Raw genomic sequence first — 6661 nt, 5'->3', positions numbered from 1 at the left:
CCACGAGCATATTCATATTTCTTATGAAAGGGTGCTACATATGGCAATAGTATCACTTTACCCCTCTTCCTTATACCACTGATATTGATAATTAGGTAAATTAATTACTTCATCAGCAAATCAGAGGTCCAACAATCTTCCCACAAATTTGGCGGCATTGAGCACAATAACTAATTAACACAAAGGTGACAAAGCGACCGCTTACCTTTTAAAGCTGTAATTACCCCTGCTATTGCAAAATAGGCTGATTAGTAAACGTTCCAAAATGTTGCATCTAATTTTAGTAGCCAAACATCCATCTAAGTAAAAAAAAAACAAAAAAAACCTTTATGTAACAAAGTTTGATTACACTTCTAACAATGTTGAAGGTCTACAAAAGTAATTTTACTGTGAAGGAATAACAACATACAAGAAAACCAGGGTAGTGTGTATGGATATGAATTTTATATTTCCAAGATCATCTCGTGAGATTTCAGGGTTTTAGATGGTACCTACATTGGTAATGATGATGATGATGATGATGATGATGATGATGATGATAATAAATAACAACAACAACAACAATTTATTTATTTATATCCCGCCCTTCCAACAGAATATTAAAATACAATAGTCTATTAAACATTAAAAGCTTCCCTAAACAGGGCTGCCTTCAGATGTCTTCTAAAAGTCTGGTAGTTGTTTTTCTCTTTGTCATCTAGTGGGAGGGAGTTCCACAGGGCGGGTGCCACTACCGAGAAGGCCCTCTGCCTGGTTCCCTTGGCTTCTCGCAGCAAGGGAACCTCCAGAAGACCCTCAGTGCTGGATCTCAGTGTCTGGGCAGAACAATGGGGGTGGAGATCCTCCTTCTGGTATACTGGACCGAGGCCATTTAGGGCTAAGCTTTACATAAAATTCTCTCTCTGCATATCTTTGTTCATCCGTCATCTTCATTTCCCTTCTCCTTTCTTTGAACAAAAACCAGTACTCTGCTGTGTTTATTCCTCTAGTTCATCAATGCTATTTCACAAGCTGGCATCAGCATCAGCTGTGCAGACAAGGCCCTGTTGGTGAAACCAGCCAATATTCTAGAGCAGCTGACTCCAATGTGGCGCCATCCACATACTGTTGGATTACAACTTCCATCAACAATAGACAACATGGTCAATGATCAGGGTTATGGGAGGAATAGTTCACCAATATATGGACTGCTGTTCAGGACACAGAGAATCAAGGCATGTTTGTTGAGACCAGAAGATGAGTAGAGCCAGAGGTCCGGCTAGAATGAGTTACTAAACAAAACTGTGATGTTCTGGGCTATCTCTCTTCTAAGAATAATGAAAGCAATGAGACCTTATTGCCAAGCAGTTGTGGAAGCAGGAAGAGGCGAAAAAGCAAAGGAGGAAAGGGCTTTCTTAGGGGAAATGGATTGCCTCGCCATATCCAACTTTGTTCCTTCAATTCAGCCAAGTGCTTCATCCTCCAAGACACCTTGCTTTCTCCCAAAGAAAGTAAATCCATCCATTTGCATGCCAAGACCCCGTGAACCTTCAGTTCCCTAAGGGTGGATAAACCAGACAAGAGAACAGCATATGGTCTTCTGGGTTCCAACAGGCCACAAGCAGTGGCTCTTCAGGGTTTCAAATGGGAGTCTTCCCCAGCCCCACCCGTCAATGCCTGGAAGTGAAACTAGAATCTTGTGCATGTCATGCATGTTGTTTTTATCATTGAGCTACGCTCTCCCCCTAGCTAACTGAAGCTCAGGAGAGACATTGCTTCACATGGTATGGTACCTCCCCCCTTGTTTTGGTCAGAATGGTACTGGTGGTTGAAATAGGCTTTGTAATTTGCTAAAAAAATACAGTGGTACCTTGCAAGACGAATGCCTCGAAAGACGAAAAACTCATGAGAAAGATAAATTTTGAATGAATATCATGTTAAAACTAGGTATTCAGGATTTTGATAAAAATATTTAAAGTTATGGATAAAATATTGGAATTGTGTACAATAAGAATGAAAATAAGGTGATAAGTTGCTGGCTAAAGTTTTATTAACTTGGAATGTAGGAGCGAGAGATGTGAGGAAGTCCAAAAGGAAAAAATGAAGAAAAGATGGTTATTATAGGATGTATAATTTTATGTTTGTTTTATTTTTTGTTTGTTGTCTGTTTATTCTGTCTTTTTTTCTTTATTGTATTAACAGAATTCTTAATAAAAAAATTTATATAATAAAAAGAAAGACGAAAAACTCGCAAAACGAAAGAGTTTTTCGTTTTTTGAGTTGCTTCGCAAGACGGATTTCCCTATGGACTTGCTTTGCAAGACGAAAACGTCTTGCAAGTTTGTTTCCTTTGTCTTGCAAGTTTGTTTCCTTTTTCTTAAAACCGTGCATTCACTTCGAGGAGCAACTCATAGCACGCGGTGTGGTAGCCTTTTTTGAGGTTTTTGAAGACTTTGGTGATTTTTGAAGGTTTTCCAAAGTCCGTGATTCGCAAGACGAAAAAATCACAAGACGAAAAAACTCGCGGAATGAATTAATTTCGTCTTGCAAGGCACCACTGTATGCAAACCTGCAATGCCTGCATATTGGACGTGAAAGTGGGATAGGTAACTCTAGACGTACTCCAGGCGATGATTCTTCTCTTTTAAAAAGACTCAAAAGTTCTTGGGGGAATAAAGGTAACAGAGATAGGGGCTTTGCAGGAGTCGCCCACCTCTTTGGAAGTACCTTCCCTGGAGAAAAATATATTGATGGCATACTCATGTATGTACTGTTGTTGTAAGCCACTTTGTATTTCTTTTTGCAAAGAAAAAGAATAACGAAAGCATATTTTCGTGGCTGTTCTTCTTGGCATTTGACTGCTGAATTCATGCTAAGTTCTATGTTTTAATTGCTGCTGTTTAGCTGTTAATTTATTGACCTTGTTCTATCCTTGTATATCTGTGTTGTATTGATGTTTTGTTAGCACATTGGAAAGGTTTTGCCTTAAAAGGGCAGAATGGAAAGGCATTGAATAAATAAATGAATAAGTAAAACCTTCGGCTCTGCCTTTGGGGTGATAATTGTTTTTCAAAACGAGAATTGTTCAAGGATCCTTACTGGATGCTACTGGAGTTCTACTGCTGCATCCCAGATAGAGATTATTTACACACACACACACACACACACACAATTCATGTCATGAGACAAAGTTTTTTGAGAGCAGAAGCAGTAAGGCCTACAAGGCCTACACAATCATTCAGCCTAAGCCTGCTAACAGCAAACTGCTAAGCCACTGTGACTCCTGTCTCATCTTGGGTGATGACTCGTTCTCCCTATAAAAATAGCCAGCCTCTCTGTGGGCCTCAGTGTCTGTGTGTCTCAGCCAGTGTGTGTGTTGTGTTGTTGCAGACAGAGTGGCTCCAGGACTCTAGTAAATCAGTGACTAAGACTGTGCCTCTGTGAAGAGTCAGATAGCTGCTATGAGCACTCTGTGTATGCTCTTTAACTATGCTGTTTCTGAACAACTTTATTTTCTCAAGTAAAAGTTTTATTCTGTTTATGAAGAAAACTCTGTGTTGATTAATTTACCGTTGCGCAACACTTCAGTCCTACTCATCGTGCTGCTATAAAGGCATTCACTGCCTCAACCAGCATCTCTCCCCCCACCCCATTTTCAAATTCCATACTGTAATTACACTGGAAAAAAATGTATAATGGGAGGATCGTTTCTGTGATACACACACACACACACACACACACACACACACACACACACACACAGTGGTACCTCGGGTTGCAAACTCCACTAACCCGGAAGTAGTACCTCGGGTTAAGAACTTTACCTCAGAATGAGAACAGAAATCACGGGGTGGCAGCCGGAGGCCCCATTAGCTAAAGTGGTGCTTCAGGCTAAGAACGGTTTCAGGTTAAGAATGGACCTCCGGAATGAATTAAGTTCTTAACCCGAGGTACCACTGTATATGTATATGTGTGTGTGTATATATCTATATATGTAAATGTATATACACACACACATATACATATTTCTGTCTTGTCGTGGTATGCAAGCTGTCTTTCAAGTGCCATTGCCAGCCTGTATTTATGAATGTAATTTGTTGTTAAGCAGAAGTTCTGCAATAATCTTGGCAAAGAAGACAGGGAACAAAACTTATCCCCTGGATCGTGGCTTATCCCTCAACCCACAAAACAAGCCTTTTTGAGCTCCATGTCAAAAATGATATGTTCATCTTTCTTGAGACCAAACACAGTTCCTGTGACAGGGAATGTCGGGTTGCACGGTTGATGCTAATACAAAGTGCTGGAATTCAGGTAGGTGCCTGGGGATCAGTCTTATGAAATGTCCATAAGAAAACGGCTGCAGCAGTGTGATGATTGAAAGACAGATTTGGTAAATGGTTTAAAAGGCAGACCTTTTGGGGGGACTTATCAAAAGATGGTAATGGGCTAAAGAACTTCAGGAAAAATTAGACGGAATCAGCATTCCCCTAAGGGAGATGGCTGAAAATTAATCCTGCCATCAACATTTGAGATTACTGAATTTTCCATATGAAGATTTTGAATTATGAGTGTTTAAAAACACCTGAGAATTACTTTTATTTTTTCTGAGAAGAAACAAACAAACAAACAAACAAACAGAGGTGGGGAGCTGGTTTCCTATGGGCCAAATCTGGCCAACACAACTAGTTTGCCAGCCTGTCTTTAGCAGCAGTCCAAAAGGACTTTCTGAAGCAGTAGTGGACAGTGGGGTGGGGTGGCAGTGCTCACCTGGCCTCTGGACATCTGGGTCTTTGCTGCTATCGGACAGGGGAAAGGCAAGAGGGCAGGAAGTTTAGCACAGTACAAATGCACAAGTGAAGGCAATCTGGTATCCCTGCTGGTATACTTGCACCACACTGACCTCCCTGACACGTCACTCCTTTCCTAATAAGTAGCAGTGACTCAGCTCCCTATATGTAGTGGTGACTCAAGCGAGTGCTGCAACTTCACCACTGTCCACATTCCTCTTCCTTCTCAGTCAGAAAGACCAGGGTCTAGTGAAGCCTGCAACATGGGGAACTACTGTCCCAAGCCACTAGTCCCCAAAGGTTTCACTTGTCCTTCACATTCAGAAAAGTAAGGGTGATGGGAAAACTGGCTATGCTGAGATCCAGTGCCTTTAAACACCTACCAATATCTCCTCCCCTACAACTACTAAGGGAAAGAATATAGTATATGCAATGTACTTCTTTTGCAAAATGTCTCCAGCTGATACACAGCCTCCCAACTTCAATCATCATTGCTTTGAATTACTCGATAATGTTGAAAAGTAAATGAGGAAATTGCTTTGAAAACTGTTCCTAGATATTTCCACATCACAACTATCAAAATGTAGTCGCTCCCTAATAGGTATGTATCTCCCCACTCCCAAATGCTGATATTTGTTTCTTCTTGATATAAATATAAATTTCAGTAATTTAGTGAACTCTCTATTAGGTATGCTTATTTGGAAGGTAACAATTATTACTACTTCAGTTTCCTAGCAACATACACAATGTGTGCGGATTTTGGTGGTGGTGGGGTTGTTGTCCAGAGGAAGAACATTTAAATAGTAACGATGTCAAAGTATTCCAGTGGAAAAAGAAGCAGAAATTGCTGGAGTTGGTATGCTTGTCTTTAGTCAGGAATGAAAATCAGTCAAGCAAATGCAAGAAGTATTTATTGATATCTTTGCTGTTTTTAAGTCCAGAAACAATATGCAGTTGGTGACTCTAACATTGTTTTGATGTTTCCTTTACACTGAAATGAATGTCGGTTATGAAAATTGTTACATAATGTACCTTAAATAGCAGACAGGAAGAAAAAAAAACCAACAACTTAATATTTGGCAGAAACTGAACTACAGCAAAATGGAAACAGTGTTGATTGTGACAAATACAGGTTGGAATGGAAATCACTACCATCTTAGATCCCTAGCTCCCAAAGTAATGTCTTTATACAGGCAGTGCCAGTATGTGAATAGGAAGGAAAGCAGAAATATGACGAGGTTGTCAAGCTTTACCCAGAATTTTCACTGTGCAGAAAATTGGATCAATACAATCAAACAAAACTAATGAGATAACCCTAAAGATGCCTGACTCACCTTGATGTAGTCTTTATGTCAGCGCACACATGCACAGACACATACATACACAGTGGATCCTCTAGTTACGTACCGCTCTGGATACGTAACTTTCGGGTTACGAACGCAGCAAACTCGGAAGTGTATACTTCTGGGTTTTGCCGCATGCGCAGAAGTGCTCAATCGCAGAAGAGACGCCTCTGCCTACGGACTTTTCTGGTTGCGGACGGACCCTGGAACGAATTTAATTCGTTTCTGGAGGGTCCACTGTGTATATATGTGTGTGTGTGTGTGTGTGTGTGTGTATGTATATATATATATATATATAGCTGCAATATATCAAACCCCTCAGAAATAATATGTATGCATCTGTAAAGCAATTGCACAGTTTTTTTAAATTTTGGATTCACAGATATTTCATTACTCTGCCTTGCTCAATTACGATTTAATATTTACCTTTGTGTTTATGAATTATATATATCACAAGGTCAGGATCTTTGGAAAGAGAACCAAAAAATACATCAGATTTTTCAAGCTACACTAAGTGTTGCATGTTTTATAGAAACCTTTCTCTTCCCTTTT

General features: G+C 40.0%; 1 long non-coding RNA gene across 1 annotated transcript; it reads left to right on the top strand.

Moving 5' to 3' along the window:
- Window positions 1-1532: 1532 nt before the first annotated feature.
- LOC307208166 lies at window positions 1533-6146 on the top strand. The gene is made up of 3 exons (XR_013835029.1): window positions 1533-1763; window positions 4088-4290; window positions 5227-6146. It is a non-coding gene; the product is annotated as an uncharacterized lncRNA (long non-coding RNA).
- The last annotated feature ends 515 nt before the right edge of the window (window positions 6147-6661 follow it).

The sequence above is a fragment of the Podarcis cretensis genome (assembly GCF_951804945.1).
Source record: "Podarcis cretensis genome assembly, chromosome: Z".
Lineage (NCBI taxonomy): Eukaryota > Metazoa > Chordata > Lepidosauria > Squamata > Lacertidae > Podarcis > Podarcis cretensis.
Note: the sequence above shows the minus strand (reverse complement) of the source record. Positions and strands in the feature narration are given on the sequence as shown.